Source organism: Carassius auratus, chromosome 14, assembly GCF_003368295.1.
Source record: "Carassius auratus strain Wakin chromosome 14, ASM336829v1, whole genome shotgun sequence".
Taxonomy (NCBI): Eukaryota; Metazoa; Chordata; class Actinopteri; order Cypriniformes; family Cyprinidae; genus Carassius; species Carassius auratus.
In genome coordinates, this window is record NC_039256.1 from 30,701,507 (window position 1) to 30,718,774 (window position 17,268).

Here is a 17,268-nt window from a genome sequence, read left to right on the forward strand (position 1 = left end):
TCAGACATCTGTTTTGAATCGATGGGATTTCAGCTTCACACATCCCTTAAACCCCAAAGTCCCGTTAACATCTCACGGCTAAATTATTCATTAATATTGGCTCTGCGTTCCGCACAAGTTCAGGACATTCACTTGAATTTTTTAAGGGGTGCATGCATTTTTTATCTGTTTTGTAAGTCTGCAGAATATGGGAGGTTTCTTAGAGATTCTTTAAAAGAAGGATTCATTTTCTTTATGTTTGTGATCCCATGTCAGTGGTTCAGTGAAGTACTCATGCATGCTTTTCTTGTACTCAGTTGGTTTAACTTGACAAAACTCAGCATGGCTTTGGCTGCTGTAAGACTGAGTGCTTGTGAGGGATGGAGAATAATTGCAAAGGCTTTAATAGGCCCTTGCTGGGTGTTTGTAATTCTTCAGCCTCTTATCTAAAAGAAACACAGATGGGATCTGACCAGCAGAGGGCGCTGTTTAAAACGCAACAGCAGTTCTCCTCAAATTTGAAGTGTTTCCTCTTTACACAAAAGTTATGACTGGCTCACCTAATAACAGCAGTGCATTAATTTTCTCATTTCATTTATCATTCGACCGGTTTCTCTGTTTGTTTTCGATCATTCTCTCAGATTTGTGCTTTCTCTGCAGTTCGATGTAATCAAGTCAAATCTGAGTTCTGTGGGAATGAGTCTGTGTGTGTTTCCATTACAGAGCATCAATTATTCATGCACTGATTATATGGCTATTGTTTCCTGCCATTATTTCTGAGAGTTTACATTTATCAAAATTGCCCGCACACGTATTGCATTCATTTCTTGCTCAGCTGGATGCAGAATTTAGCCGCTTGTAATGATCCCGATATTAAAATCTTTGCAGTGTTGTCCAGAGAGAGAGAGTATTTTACAGCACTTTTACAGCCAGACCAATCTGAACTTCAACATTTTCTAAGGTTAAAAGCCACACTTGTATTTGGCACAAAGGGTAAAAACAGTTCCCAGAGATCAAACTGTACACTATAGCTCTATAGAGTCAAAAAAAAAAAAGAAGAAAAGATATGCCACTTTAGATGACACACATTTTAAAAATGTGCAGTACACTGTATTAAATTGATATTATAGATATATTACTCATATATTATAGATATATAAAGTAATCTCTTTCCAAAGCTCTTTCTGATTCTGATTCTGATTCAGTATAGTTTTGGGCATTTTTTAAATAAGGAGAAAAAAACATAAATCTATTAAAAAAAACATTAGATATATGACTTACAAATATATTTGTGTAAATATATTTTTTAAATAATAAAGCTTTTTCTGATTCTGATTCAATATATTTTTTGGCATTTTTTTTAAATAAGGATAAAATATTTAAAAATATATAAATATATTTAAAAACATTAGATATATTGCTTACACATATATTTGTTTAAATATATTTTCTAATAATAAACAATTTCCGATTCTGATTCTGAATCAATATATATTTTTGGCATTATATTTTTAATTATAATAAAATTATAATAAATAAATAAATATATTAAAAATATCAGAAATATATATTTTGCACTTTATATTTAATTTAAAAAATACATTCACATATGTCACATTTGAAGAGAAACTGTATTCATTATTTATAATAAGTATGGACGTATTAATATGGATCTGAATAAAATTAAGCAAAGAAAATACTTTACGATGTTCAACAAATAATATATAATGTAATAGGCTACTGTAAGATCCCTGGCCCTGAAATACATTTTGAAATATATTTTAGTTTGTTGAGGGTTGAAACTAAATATATTTTCTACTTATAAAACAATATATATATATATATATATATATATATATATATATATATATATATATATATATATATATTTTTTTTTTTAGCTTAAGCATATATCTGGCATTTAAAATATATTTTTATCACTTAAAAAAAAAAAAGAAAATTGTCATATCTGACTCATTAGATAATTTTCAGCAAATGAACGTAATGTCCTCTGTATTGGGAGCGCTTGAGGTTTATTTCTGATGATGGCCGTCAGGTCCACAAGGCAATCGGGACCTTAGACGGCTCGCCTCGAGGTCAAGCAGAATGTCACAACATCACAGATGCCACGCTGATGACAGGCCGCTCTTAATGGACATGCACAGCCACATCAGGTCACCGCCGAAACCGAGGATTGGTGTTCTTCTCATCGGGCTGGAGTATCATTAGTTCAATCATATACAGCGGTGTCTTCTGTTACAGTGTCATCACCCAGAGCTGAGAAGCACAACGCACTTCTCAATGGAGAATGACACGCAGCACAGATGATAATAATACTAACCTGCTGAAGCAGAGCAGAAGCAGGACGAGAGCACAGGTGCGCTGCAGATGGATGGTAAAGACGTTTGGCAGGGGACCACCTGCTACTGAAACAGCTAACATTTGCTTTCCAAATTAGATTCTAGGCCTTCAGACAAGAATAATTAAGTTGATCCAATGTGACAGATTTCCAACGCAGGGGGTTGAATATTTTGATCCATGTTTTTTTTTTAATCCGTTTTGTGACAAATCTCTTGTATTTGTTCCAAATATTTTGATCTTCATATTATTTCCCTTCTTCTCTGGTTGCGATAATATGAATACAAATAAATAATATATATTTGCAATATAATACATGCATGATAGATTTTTTTTATTGTGCAAATGTAATGTGTAAATGTTGATCCATATGTCTAGAGAAGGTGACAGATTTATCTCTGGTTGCATTGCTTTGATTTATATATGTGCATTATAATACAAGCACAGTGTCTAGTATAACACTGTGCACAAGTAAATTAATAATAATTTAGCGCATATATATTTTTGGCCATTTTTGAATATTTTGAAATATATTTACAAATATATTACACACACACACACACACACACACACACACACACATTTGTAGTTATTACTTATTGTTTTTTTTTTGTTTTTTTTGCTGTATGGTGTGGATGTGTTTGGTGGTGGAATATATTATTTTTTATATATTAGATTTATATGATTATTTATATTAGATTTATATGTAAGTATATTTGAAGCATATTTTACCAAAGATAGATACATAGATATTTTTTTTCAAAATATTTCAAAATATAAAATATATTTTTTTTTTCAATATATATATATATATATATATATATATATATATATATATATATATATATATATATATATATATATATATATATATATATATATATATATAAATTATATATATATATATATATATATATATATTTTGAAAAAAAATATCTATGTATCTATCTTTGGTAAAATATGCTTCAAATATACTTATATACAAAAAAAAAAATATATATATATATATATATATATATATATATATATTTTTTTTTTTTTTTTTTTTTTTTTGCTGTATAGAGTGGATGTGTTTGGTGGTGGTGTATATGCATGAAACATCAATGAAGCTTTACATCTGGCAGTGAATATTAAAAATGGGGCATCCGTGGCACATGTATAAGACTGAAGCCAGCTTTTAATTGAAGAAAACATACACATCTGTCAGAACAAGCAAAGGACCTAAATATAGGACGCACACACACAAACAAACATGCATGCAAGCCAGCTGCCTCCCTGTTTGTCCTCACTGAGATCACTCCAGTTCCACTGACACCGAAAAAACAAGAAAGAGAGAGAAAGAGAGGGATGACTACCACATAAAGCCAGACTCTTCTTCTCTGTGCCCTGGGTTAAGGCTGATTAACTAGCAAAATTAGAAAACCAACCACAATGGCCTCAAGCCAAACACATTTTTAAAATAATTGATCTCTACAATTCCCTCTTGCATTATTCCCATTGATTTCCAATGAGTGCTATTGGCCCCCGAGGAGAATTCCTTCACTGGTGAATAAGAACGCAGGGAGGGAAATGAGGACACGTTTAACATCAGTGCACACAAAACTGCGTCTGTCTGAATGCTTACTGAACTGATAAGACCTTTATTTATTATAGCATGGCTACTCATAAACAAAGAGAGCAAGGCACGCTCCACCGATGAAAAACAGAGAGCGCTCATACTGATTTCGATTTTCAGAAAGGAAAGAAAACTTTGCTTTTTGAGTGTGTTTGTGCTGCTCGTGTCTCATTTTATAGCTTGCAACATGATTGTATAGCTTCCCACTTGTTTGTCAATGATGAAACTAATTCACATCTGAAATGATACTGGCTGCTGTTCTCACTCTTATCTGCCGGGAAACAAACCAGCTCAGTAATCGTGGCTTTGATGTGTTTGTCTGCATCTAATTACAATTCCATACAAAGATTGCATTTCTGAGCTCGTCCGAGGATTCAGACACAGTTCTGTTAGTTGAGATTTTATGCCACGAGTCCCCGAAGTTTTTGTCCTTTTATTAAATGCTTGCAAGCAAAACCTTCATATGCTGTATGTGATCTCTCGGTGCTTGCACAGAAAATGCATTAGTATAACAAATCTGTTTACTTCATACATGAATATGAAGATGCATTACAGATGCAATATATATCGCTGTAAGGGTACAGACACACACACACACATATGTATATCGGACCAAAATATTTACACAGTTTCAACTTTCATATTCCATAAATATATTTCAAAATGTATTTAAGGAGCACGAAAATAAATTTCTAATCTTACAATAGATACATTTATAGGCTAAATGCAAATGTGGAACGGCCAAGAGTAATAATGTCTATTTTATAATAGTTTTTAATTTATGATATTATTTTATGGGCTTTTTGTTTTATAATTAAATTTTAGTCAAATGTGTTATATGTTCATTTGTGTTATGGACAACAAATAATGCTTTTCTTCCAATGTGTAGATCTGCTTTCTTTGGATTGTAATATATATTTTAATTAAAAAAAAATATTTTTTACATTTTTACAAAAATGTGTTGGTAGAAATTGTATTTATGGGATCTATTTTTAAGCATATTTTAGCATTATATTTTTTATCAATTATTGAATTATTATTAAATAAAATAAAATTCGTATGGGTTTATAGTAATGAAACTTCTTCCCATTAGTGGGCCACTAAAAAGGGATGAAGAATAGAGATAGGTAAATGTTAAAATACTGTATTTTTCAGTGTGTGTGAAAATTGTTAGCACAGTACTATGACCCAGACATAGCTGAAAATCCTCATGTATTTTATGCATTATATTGTACACACATATTTTTTGAACTCATTCTTACAAATTAGCACCCTGACTCTCACATGACTGTGATGCTACCTAAATCTGACCATGGGTGCAAATGAACCACGTATTCACAGTGTGCTGAAAAAGCATGCATAAAATGTCTCCTGCACCCCGAGGCATTCCCGAGTATCTCTCAAGGGTCACAAACCACCCCATCATCACGGAGCCAGCTATTCTGTGATCATTTCTCAATAGAGACAGCTCGCCCTCTCTGGAACATGTTAGACAAATTCTCCAGTCTGGTGCCATTTAGAACCTGATTTCGTTTTGAGGTCACGTATATTTCTTTTCCTGTTAAATGCTTCTTTCATGTAATCAGTTTTCTTCTTGTTTACCCTGCGGCTCACGTCTCTGTTCACTTGTACAGCATGCAGGAGCTATTAAGAAATATATGCATTTGTGAAACATCCTGAATCAACACCAGTCAGCCAGGCCTGAGGTCAGACTATAGATTTACCTTGAGTTCATTAAGAATCTCTCAAGGCTCACCTTGCAACATAATGACTGCGGTGCCTTGATTTGATGAGTCAGTGATTCGTTGTACAGATGGAGTGGCATTAATGTTCTCCATGGCCATAAATTAAAAGAGTAAGCAATAAGCAAAGCAACCTGTTTCCGATGTACTGACGTGACAGAAATCTTCATTTAGAACTAGATTTTAATATTTTCTTTTTTTGAAGAAAGTGTGTAAAACTCATTGTCGTGATGCTAGAAAACAGTAGGCTAAAAGAGAAGAATAGTTTGCAGAAAAAAAATGCATGCAAACAGAAAAGTATGTTAAAATTCATAGGATGTGCAAAGAATATGTTGAATTCGTAGTATGCAAAAAACTACTTGCGAGAAGAATTGTTTAGAATTTGTATGAATTGATTATGATGTGTTGCTTACATTTATAGGTTATACTTTGTAATATATCACCTTTGCATCAAATTACAAAAACAATAGTTATTAGGATGGTAAATTTGGCATCGTTCTCTCTTCTGATTGTCTTTATCAGTCTCTCTCATTTTTTTTTTTTTTGAAATAAATGCCGTATAAACACTATCGTAGAGTTTTTATTTTGCTATCTGATCAAAACAATATATTTGTGGTACTCTCCCATTCACTGCCTTCGAACCTTACCCAACTATGACAACTTCTGCTGCTGAGAAATGTGAAAAAGGTCTATTAATCGGCACCGATATCAGCGATCCATACCGATAAAAGGTCTAATGTTATTATACGGCACAAGAGCGCCCTCTAGAGGCAGAATCATAGTGCTGTTTGTTTGACACGGGATTTTAACATCGACAATGAAACGGTATACCGTACACTACAGTACATGCTTTCATTTCGTTTTAAAGTACTTAATTAGTTGACTACGTGCTGGGTAGAGAAAGAAAGAGCAGCAGTAGGTGATGTTTGCTGACTTACGTTAGCAGCTCTTCAAACGTTTAAACAGTGGGACAGAAATACACGCAAATCCGACCCAAATATTTTCTGTTTGTAATCACCTATCTGCGTTAGTTTATGTCCAGTCGGTCACTTTTATGCATTCGTTAACCGGGAAAGTTTAAAATTTAAAGCCAGTGATGTTAAAAATCAAGTTGGTATGTTTATGCAGCCAACAGACCCTGCTGAAAAAACAACAACAGACACCATCATAAAATGTGTAATGGTTTTATTGGTTATAATGGGACTTGCATTGGTTTTAATGGAAACTGGACTGTGTTGGTCTCTACATGGTCACCTTCTGTTGGTGGCTTGTTAAAACCAATTAATCCTAATGAAACATGTTCCAAAACACACTACAGAAATAATTTGTAATGGTTTAAATGATAAAATGTTGATGGTTTGTAATGGTTTGAAACCGTTAGAATTTTCTGTGATGGTTCTATTGTTTTTTTGTTTTTGTTTTTCAACAAACAAATCAGAAATGCCAAACTTCAAACTCATTCCTGAACTTTACCTGGAAAAATATACCACAGACAACATTGTTCTAACTTTTTTATTGCCTTCTGATCTCAAGAACCATTGGTCTCTGTAATTTATAATTTTAGAACACTAAAGACAAAAAAAGAGAAAATTAAGTGTTATCCTCTTAACTCTATAAGTGTATCATGTTAAATTTATTTCTAAAGATGCTTAATTATCAGTTTGAACAAAACTATGTTAAAAAATCTCTACAACATGATCAAAGCTCATTAGAAGAATCATGTTAAAATGTATCAAATAATGATACAACTGTGTTTTGAGGAACATTTATTGGTAATTCTTGCAATCATTGTAGCCATACTGCATTGCATAATGATATTTTATAAGAAATGCGGAGTTAGTTTGATTTTGCATAAAATTCAGCGATCACAGAATCGCAAAATCCACGAAGGACTAAATTGTAAAGTATATGTACAAAATTATGATGTTGAGAATAGCATTAAATAATTCATTTTATGCTCGTGAAGCAAGTTTCAAACTGATTTCGGACACAGCTCTAGTCTATGATTGTTGCACTGATTTTGTGATAGGCTTAAAATAATAGACCAGACCTCTAAGAACCAGCCCTTAACCCTTAGTATGAGCAATAATAAATGTGCTGCTCAGCCGAGCGAACGCAGCTAATAAACAGAAGTGAGACTGAGCTGCTGTGTGTGGCTCCTCTTTTAAAGAGTGGGCCGAACAGATCACTTAAAGGAGGAAGAGTGCAAGCTTTTATGACAAATGATCTCTCAATGCCCCTCACCACACCATCAAGGAGGTAAACATCATCTGTTGTGGCCCTGTTTTCTGATGGGTAGATAATAACTCACATCAGGAGGCTAAATGAAACTCACCGGGGAAAAGGAGGAGCAAATTACTCTGCCTTTCTAGCCCTTGACACTCATAGCAATAGAGATAAATGTGAGGGTGTTTGTGAAGCAACTCAACACAAATATTTTCACCTGATTAGGTAACACGGCGTATCAAGTTATCATCATTAAATATTCGGTTTAGATGCCATGCTCATACAGTTTTTGTTTTGAAATGCATTTGACATAAATTACTGTAAAATGTTAAACAGATTTGTACAGATTTTTTCATCCTAAATAATTTCCTTATATAAGAGCTACAATTGTGAAACAAATATCATAACTTACTTTTTTTAATGGATTAACTTAAACAGATTATTTTTTCATCACAAGAAGAGTAGTTTTGCATTAAACAGAAGTCAAAATCGAAATAGGGTCTATTTTGATTTCATGTGGACTTTCATGTGGCAACTGTACAGTATGCAAATTTTGATTTGATTTTAATTGGTACACTTACTTCTAATAAGGTGAATGACTTCTGTTTCTTTCACAAGACATATGTTGTAGGAGTGTGAAGGTTTATTGACCAGATACAAATTCACAATTCAGATAAATAAAAAATTTAAATTCTGCTAAAAACCAAAAAACATATTTGTGAGACATAAACTTAATTCTGAGTTTACATTTCACATTTGTTTTTGTTCCCACCATGAAAAAAAAGGTTTATATCACAATTTTATTTTTCAGAATTTCTAACTCATAAATTTATTATCTAACACAAATTTTATGAGTTAGAATTTTGTGGTGGGGGGAAAACAGCTTTTTTTCTCTTTTTTTTTGCAATTCTAAATGTACATCTCACAAATCTGTTTATTTTTATTTTTATTTATTTATTGTTTCCACCATGAAAAGTCTCCCTCGCAATTCTGAATTTATATTTTACAGTTCTCACATTAGTTTTTTGTTCCTGACACATACAAAAAAAGTATTGTGACTTTTTATATCACAATTCTGACTTTTTCTGAATTTGTGAGAAAAAAAATTAGATAAAAAGGAACAATAACATTTTTTATTTTGTGGTAGGGGGAAACAGCTTTTTTATTGCAATTCTAAATTTACATCTCACAAATCTGTTTTTTGTTCCCCACCATGAAATAAAACATTTAAAAAGGTAATTGAGACTTTGTGTTCCACAGTTCTTTTTTTTTTTTTTTTTTTTTGATTCTCTTTGGCAGAATTTTTTTTTACAATTCTGAGTTTAAATCTTTCAAATCAGTTTTTTTTCTTGCTTCCACCATGAAATGTCTGAAAGAGTTTATATTGTACAGTTCTGACTTCTTTCTCATAAATCTGAGTTTACATCTCACATTTGTTTTTTTATTCCTGACACAAAATAAAATATAAAAAAGTTAATTGTGACTTCTTTTTGCTCAGTTAATAAAAAAGATAAAAGTCACAAATCCTTTATTTATTTTAAGTTTTTGTTTTTTTGTGACAGAAAATCTCATACAGTAAATCTGTTTTTTTTTTTCACCACAAAGTCAGAATGGTGAGATAAGTCACCATTTTTTTTTATTTTGTGGCGGTGTTTACATCTCGAATCCAAGAAAAAAAAAGCTTCCATACAAATTGCACAAATCTACATACAGTTGCTTTAACATGAATCCAGTTTCTTTCCCAACCTCACATAGTGTACCATCAGCCGTCTCTTCCTGGCAGTGTAATGCACAGCTCAATTGATGTGCACATGCACAGAAGTTAATGAACCCATATGTTGCAGTGGATGACTGTGACAGCTTGTGCATTTCCTCAAAACATTGAGCGAAGACTCCAGACATCAGCTGGCTCATTCTTTCCTGCACTGACATATTAATAATCCAAAATACAAATACACTACAACATAGATGCCACACTGGAACAAAAATAAATTAATAACCTAATTATCTTGTAATATATAACATTTGTGTTCGTAACAAATGATGAGCTTTTCCACAGTAAACAACTAAGCGCAAATACAACATGTTCTACAAAAGAGGGATCTATTTAATTAAAGCAGAGTCACTCTGTGCTTCCAAATGAAGTGGTCAATATACTGTATAGACACATTTCCTTTCTGATTTAGGAGTGGTTCAGCAGTATTGACAGCAGACTTTTTCTCTCAAGGCAATGTTTAAAAAGTGTTGAATTTACCTCCAAACCCAACGTTTATCTACACATACTGAAATGGGGGAAATACTCCGAACTAATTAGCGGTGCTTAAATATACATTTAGCTATAATTCTAGCATGCATCTTTAATCACAGCATGGGAATTGTTTGCAGAAAGATCTGTTCTCCTCATCTAAATAAGTGTTAGCCAAATACAAACCTCGGGGAAAATGCACATCCTCATTTGAACATTATTTAGCTGACACGTATGATATTGTGATTAATTAGTTCATTTAATTGTGCACTGCAAGAAGAAGTGTTCTCAAGTAGTAATTATGAACACAGTTTTGGAGAGTGAAACCCATAACTTAGAGATGGAAAACTGAACTGATAAGCCTGAGGTCAAAATATTTAAGTTAATTATTAGACGTTAAACTCTGTGACATGCTGTCAATTACCCGGATAATCGTTTTGTAAAAAAAAACAAGTGTTTACAGTACAATGTGGAAAGATATTGCACTGAAATAAATATTACAAAACACATTATTTGGTCAAGTCTTACTATTGTGAATGCTGTTAGTAAGAGACTGAAAAAGAAGTACACTTTAGCATGACTTGAAGCATAAAAAGAGTACTTTTTAAAAGTGCTCTCAAACCATTAATCATGATTAAACTCATCCAAAATAAAGGTTTTGTTTACATAATATATGAGTGTGTATTGTTTATATTTATTATGTATATATAAATACAAACAAATCCACGTATACATTTAAGAACAATATGTTGTTTATATATTACACACATTTATATATAATATAATAATATAAAAATGTATATTCATGTAAAATATTTTCTTAACATATAATGAATGTGTGTGTGTGTGTTTGTGTATATATATATATATATATATATATATATATATATATATATATATGTATATATGTATATATATATATATATATATATATATATATATATATGTGTATATATATATATATATATATATATATATATATATATATATATATATATATATATTAAATAAACAGTATACAAAAATATATATTACGTTAAAAAAATTTTTTGGATGCGATTAATCATTTGACAGCACAATGGTTTTAATAATTGTAAATATGTTTAAAGTGTAATGCTGAATGTACAATTATTTATTGTAAATAAAATATATTTAATGTCACTTATGGAAGCTGGTATATTTGTATTTATACATAGGTGCATATACAGTAAGTAGATTTAAAATACTACCTTTAAATTTGATATCAAATAAAATTACTATATTTTAAATAAAACTAAAACTAAAATGATTAAAAATTACAAGTGCTTTAGCATTTTAGTCAACACTTCAAAATAGATGTACATCTATATGCATATGTAAAATACACTACAAGAACTCATTTATTTCAAGTAGTACACACTTCTTTGGTAACACATTATTTTAAGGTAACACATTACTATTATAATATCAATAAACTATGCATAATTGCATGCAAGTAGCCCTAAATCAAACCCTAAGCTTAACCCTATAGAAACTGCATGTTGTTAAATAACATTACTCAGCTCTTAAATGTATAATTACACTGCCAAAGGGAGACCTAGAAATAAAATGTAACCACTTATTTTTCACAAGGGCTGTTACATAAAGCTTTCGCACTTGAAGGGGCTGTTTTAAACAACTTATCAGAATGTGTCAAGTTAGCATTGTGCACTTAGCCAGATTGCATGTTCCCCTGCTGGTAGATGTCATGATTACAGCATTATGCCGGCAAAGTCTGTTTCTCACTTGATGCCCATTCAAAAGCATGCATGTATTCTGATGGAATGCATTTTATTTGAAAGAAAATAGAGATCATAAATATTTCACTATGTGTTATAGTTGATGTTTTGCCAGTGCCATTGTTTGCAATGCTTGCACTCTGTCCACTCCTCATTTTTCTGTTACTACATACTAATTTGTCACATGACGAATGTTTCTAGAACACCCGTGAGTCAAAAAGGCAACGTGCAGGATCTTTATGTGGTCACACATGCCAGTTAAGACAGCCATGGAGAAAAAAAAAGAAGCTATAGCACTCTTAAGGTAGTGCATAACCAAAACTAAACTAACTAGATTGCTTTACATCTATTTAGATAGATCCATTTCAAAATGCATGTCTTGCACTGTAGACTTCAGTGCAGGACTGTGGGATGAGTTGGAAATACTGTCTAGCATTTCACTCTTAGAAGAAAAGGTTCTATATAGAACCTTAAAAGGTTCTATCAGGAGCTACGTATTTGGAACCCCTAAAAGGTTCTATATAGAACCCTTTTTAACGGTTCAATCAAGGAACCAGGAAAAAGGGTTTATATGGAACCTTTTAGGAGTTCATTCATGATTATTTATTTTGTCCTTTCCGGATTAAATATTTTGTATAATTGACAAACATCAAGACCCTAAAATGTAAAAGTGTAATTCACATGAAAGTGACAAAAATAATTACTATTACTGAAAGAATGCTACTGTAATTTCAGATATTCAAGGCTTTAAATGTACAAATCAACATTAAAACACCAACCATTTCAAAAAATCACAAATGTACATTAATATCACTCATAAAGAATTGTAATTACAGATTCAAATTCAGATCAGCATTTCAGAATAACATCAAACGCCTCATATTTACATTAGCACTATTCACGAAATATCAAACTATTATGATAATTTATTATACATTTTGAGCACTGGGACAGATGATTTTTTTTTCTGGCTTATGGAGAGTTTAAACAGGTATTGCTCAACAAAATTCATCATGTGAGAGATGTGCTTGGGGTATTCCACACTGAATATGAAATAAGTAACAAAGAGGCACTCCATTGCCTCCATCACATCCATTTCTGCGCTCACAATGTTGACACCCTCCATATTGATGCTGGCTCTTTTTGAATGGAGGGGGTTTGAAGCTTCATGAAAAACTATAGTCGGGGTTGGCTTCACTGATTCTTTTTTACTTAGTTTACTTAGAATCTTGCACACTTTCTTCCAAACAATTAGGGATGTGACTGACCATTTTTTACCACAGTGGAAAGGGTCACTTCACTGGCTAGGTTGCACACGCAACTCACAAACAATCATGACCACAGAAACTTCAAGATCAATGCAGTATTCATTAATAAAATAGCTTGGATAGCATACTGAAAAAATAAAAAGCAACAATGTATCTGTTTTTGATTTAACTTGCAGCTTGATTATTGAAGAGACACTACACAAACATTATTCACACATGCAGTTTCTCACTTTCTCTTTGTTGTTAATTTAAATAAAAATGCTATTCGTTCAAGCTACATCATTTCTATATCTGATTTAAAGAATGCAGAATGCTAGATCTAAAGGCCAGTTGCTAAAAAAAAAAATGCATCAGTGATTTTTTTGCCTCTACGTCTTTCGTTTAAATTGTGCAAATGTTTTTGTGAGAAACTGAGCAGCCCTCTCTCCATTTTAACATTTTTGTATTTCTCCTAATATTACAAAACAACTGTCAATAAGAGTAAAACATTCTTCATTAGAACATTATTCTACAATAGCAGGACATTTTTATTTAATTTTGTTTAAGCCGGAGCGGCTTCGCGGATCATTTGAATCAGTTCGAGAGTTCGGAGCGGGATCGCGAATCATTTTAATAATTTTAAGTTTGGCAGTTCGGAGTGTGAATCATTTGAGTCAGTTCGGGAGTTCGGAGCGTGAATCATTTTAATCAGTTCGGGAGTTCGGAGCGGGTTCGCGAATCATTTGAGTCAGTTTGGGAGCGGGATCGCGAATCATTTGAGTCAGATCGAGTGTTCGGAGCGGGAACGCGAATCATTTGACTCAGTTTGGGAGTTCGGAGCATGAATCATTTGAGTCAGATTGGGAGTTCGGAGCGTGAATAATTTTAATCAGATCCGGCAGTTCGGAGCGGCTTCGCGGATCATTTGAATCAGTTCGAGAGTTCGGAGCGGGATCGCGAATCATTTGAGTCAGATCGAGAGTTCGGAGCGGGAACGCGAATCATTTGACTCAGTTTGGGAGTCCGGAGCATGAATCATTTGAGTCAGTTCGGGAGTTCGGAGCGTGAATAATTTTAATCAGTTCGGGAGTTCGTAGCGGATTCGCTAATCATTTGAGTCAGTTCGGGAGTTCAAACCGGTTTCGTCTGGGATGCTTTCCAGTACTGGATCATGTAGGATATACAAAATATCCCAATGTTAACATATGAATACGTTAAATTTGGTCTTCAAATAGAGAACAGAACAACCGAGTTTGGAGTGAATAATCTGATTTTAATGGCAAAATATTTCATACACAAATGTCGATTTCTTAAAACATCCCCTGTCTTTAATGCCTTTCTAAATGATATAATTTTGTATAAACAATCCCTGAAATGTTGCAAAACAAAAAAAGCCCAAATTTGTTATGGATACTTATGCAAACTCATTCCTTAGTGTACTGCTGAGTCTCTTGGTCTCTTTTCCCTTTATTTATTTATGTATTTTATTTTATTTTTTATTTGTATTTTTTACGATTACAATGTGCCTTATTGTATGTTTGATATATGAATCTTTAATAAAAAAAAAAAATAAAAAAAAAGTTTAAAGCGGGTTCGCGAATCATTTGAGTCAGTTTGGGGATCGCGAATCATTTGAATCAGTTCTGGAGTTCAAAGCGGGTTCGCGAATCATTTGAGTGAGTTCGGGAGTTCGGAGCTGCTTCGCGAATCATTTGAGTCAGTTTGGAAGTTTGGAGCAGGTTCGCGCATCATTATTAGTAGCTAGTTGTAATTTCGTTTTCCACGCGTGTTTAGGTGTGATATTTGAAGCTATATTTTTGTTTAGTATTTTTGTATAGGGTTTTAGCATAAAAGGTTCTTTGGAGTTGAGTAAAGAACCCTATGGTTCTATATAGAACCCCAATGAACCCTTTTTTCTAAGAGTACAGCTTAACTTTTGAATGCAAAACATTCCTTTAAAACTGAGAAGAAAGTAGAGTGACTTATATAATTGGCCCATAAAATATTAAGACTATGACACATCAATCTCAGACTTCAGTGTTCAACGGTGGGCCTTGTCGTGATGCAGCCACTGTTTATGAGTCACTGTGGCTGTTTCTTCTTATGATGCACATGTTCATAGTGTAACATGACAAGGTGATGACATTTACACAAATGAGAAGCAGTGATGCATAAAGAGATTATGTTAATTGTGAGTGAAAACCTTGTGCTACACATGTCCATTTCTTCTCCCACACCGATCATCAACCAACAGATTAAAGAGATCAGAAATGGTTTATGGTTTCTAAAATTCAATTCTCAGGCACTGATACGAGCAAAGATGACTTTGCCGATAACCCACACCTCTGTCCATGAAATCATTTCAGCTGCAAACTGATGAATGTGTCACACATGGGCTGGTCCTGATGAGAACTTCTCTGTGACTGTGCCGCTTCAGGAATACATATTAACTCTCAGTCAGGCTTTAAATGAAAAAATGTTGGAGATACAACAATATAACTTAGTTTTAGTTATCAGAGCTCGATGTCTCCAAGATATATGTAGCTTTAGTCTAAATGAGTGAGGTTTGCCATAGGACTTTGAATCAAAGTATTAAAGCAATAGTTCATTCAAAAATTAAAAGCCAGAACAGATTTAGAGTGAAAGGTTTAATTTGGAGTGTAGGGATTATTGGGATGTTTTTATCAGCTGTTTGGACTCTCATTCTGACGGCACCCATTCACTGCAGAGGATCCTTTGATGAACAAGTGATGCAATGATACATTTCTACAAATCGGATGAAGAAACAAACTCATCTACATCTTGGATGGTGTTACAAAAAAAATTTTTTTTAGGTGAACTATTGCTTATGCACTAAAGACATAACTAAGAACAAAAATGTTTTTAAAACATTGAAAAAAACATGCATTTTCTAAATGTTTAAAGAACATTCAGGCAACGTTAGTAAAATGTTCCTCGAATATATTCATGTTAACTGGGTTATTTTCCAAAATGTAATAAAGTGGTATTTTGGTAATTAAGCATTGCTTAAATGTGCTAATGTGTTCGTTTGTAAATTTAGGCATGAGTGTTTGTATTACAAGGCCAGAGGGAGTCTAGGTTATCTCCAAACATATGGTGTCTTGTTTCAGCGCATCAACATGTTTCATTTGTCTTTGCAATCCTCTTTACAGTGCGCTATAAATTTCGCCATAGCTTGCACCTGTGAGATGAAAGCATGCCCTGTTTGTACTGCCCTGCGGCAGACCTGATTAGTAACCCTGTCAGAATAGCTTAATTGACTTTCTGTAAATTCGGAGGCACTCCTTGAGAGAAGATTAGGTAACGAGGGGAAAAATGACAAGCCGGCGCAGTAAAACTCTCCTCCTCTAGCCAAGCGCGGGAACAGCGTGAATGAGAACAGGTTCACACTGTGATGCTGTCGAAGTCGACACAGCTCGCTGACTCCAGGGGAGGCTGTTTATAGGTATCTTGCCATCTCTCTCAGCATTAATCTATAGTTAGAACCAAGAGGGGGGAAACACAGATGAGCATCGGAATTTTACCAGGCCTGCATCCCTTCCCGCTGACGCTTGTGCAGGAGCCAAAGGCACCTCTCTCATTAAGGGCTGCTCACCTGCAGCGCTGGCGCCTGGCTCTCTGGGGACGACACTGAGAGTCACAGATAAGAGTCAGGGCTGCGCTGCTGAGCACAGAGAAAATAGAAACCACATGGAGAAGAGTGTGGAAGCTCTCCAAGGATTGAATAATGGGCCATGCTCTTTCTCGCCGCGCTGTGTAGCTGATGGAAGCGTGAATTGTTTGTCCCTTGCTGACCAGTTGGTCAGCTCAATTTATTGTTCAGAGCCTTTCACAGTACAGTACAGTACAGGAAGATTCAGTAAGAAACCTTAGGAAGAAACCTTAGGAAGAAACCAAGACTTTAAGCAAGACCAAATGTGCCTAAATTGCCAAAAATGTCTTTGCTGTCCTATTTTCCTAAAGATACATAAACATACAATTGTCATATAAAAAGGTGGGAGGTACAGAGACGGGTCAAAGCAATGCAAATATAAAAAACATTCATATCTGATAAATGTTCTAAAAATGTTATGAGAGG